The sequence below is a fragment of the Chlorocebus sabaeus genome, chromosome 21 (genome assembly GCF_047675955.1).
Source record: "Chlorocebus sabaeus isolate Y175 chromosome 21, mChlSab1.0.hap1, whole genome shotgun sequence".
Taxonomy (NCBI): Eukaryota; Metazoa; Chordata; class Mammalia; order Primates; family Cercopithecidae; genus Chlorocebus; species Chlorocebus sabaeus.
Genome location: NC_132924.1, coordinates 115579351 through 115580762, shown reverse-complemented (window position 1 = coordinate 115580762; position 1412 = coordinate 115579351).

The window sequence follows — 1412 nt, the reverse complement described above, 5'->3', positions numbered from 1 at the left end:
GGTGGAAAATGTATGGACTATTTTGTTTCCTACTTCTGATTCTTGCAAGCCAGGAGACACTGGGGAAAATGACTCAATGTCCCTGATCCTTCCATCTGTAAAGGAAGAATAAGAATGTTTGATGTGCAAGATTGTTGAAAACTTTTAAGCTATATAACAAATACAAAGAATCAAGCACACGTCTGGGGCTCAGCAGTGACTCTTGTTCTGAAATTACCCAGGAAGTGACAAGCTACAAGAAGATGCAGCAGAGAAGCGGGCACTCTCAGGGCACATGAAATTTGGGCTCTGTTGGTTGGGAGAGCTCTGCGCTCAGTAGGACAGTAGACATGCCTTCCAAACAACTAAAAGCTTCCCTTGAAGGAGTGAAAACTGGGTGGGGCCTGCAGCTCTCAAGTCAAAGCTAAGGCAGGAAGTTTATATACAGAATGTCAGTGACTCTGCTGGGCTGTGCCAAGCTGCTGGCACAGAGATACAGGGCTGAGTCCCCCGCCTCCAAGGCATTCACATTCAGCTCAGAGCTATAGTTAGGGAACTGGTGACCTGAGAATCGATCAGGGAAGTTGCCTCTCTCTCTCTCTTTCTCCTCATAATACTCAAAGATAAACTGGGGCCCCTGACCCAGGGCCTGTTGGTACCAGGACACACTGTTGTGCCCAGAGATAGGAGAGCATCTCAGTGTCACTTGCTGTCCTGTTGTTTTGATCAAATGCCTGGGACTTTGGGTGACTCCACCGTCCACAGAGCCTGTGGGAAAAGGAGATGGAGGGTGAGCACAGGAGACAGCCTGGAGACCCTCCCCGAGGTAACGTGGAAGACACAGGGGTGGGAAAGCTGAGAATGGGGCTGCTGTCCTGTGCACAGGACTCACCTGCTCCCAGGAGACAAAGCAGCGCCCAGCAGAGGAGCCCGGGGCCCATGGCCCAGTGGGGCAGGCAGCACTGCACCTGATGCAGAGCTTGGTCCTCCTGGGGAAGAGCTGAGTGAGTTCTGGTTCTTGATTTTCCTGATGGGAGGGGTATCCTGTGATGTCACTGTCCTGTGTCCTCCTCATGCAGCCTTCCTTAGGCCTAGGGCTCCAGGGACCTTGGACTCTCTACCTTTCCTGCAGAGCCAGAGTGCTGGGTGAGGGCAGAAATTTATCTGATGAGACAGTTGCTCCTCTGCCTTCTCTTCCCCAGCTTCCAGGCTGCCCCATTGCCCCTAGTTCTAAATCCTTGAGGAATCGCCACACTGTCTTCCACAATGGTTGAACTAATTTACACTCCCACCAACAGTGTAAAAGCATTCGTATTTATCCACATCCTCTTCAGCATCTGTTTTTTCCTGACTTATTAATGATTGCCATTCTAACTGGCGTGAGATGGTATCTCATTGTGGTTTTGATTTGCATTTCTCTGATGACCAGTGAT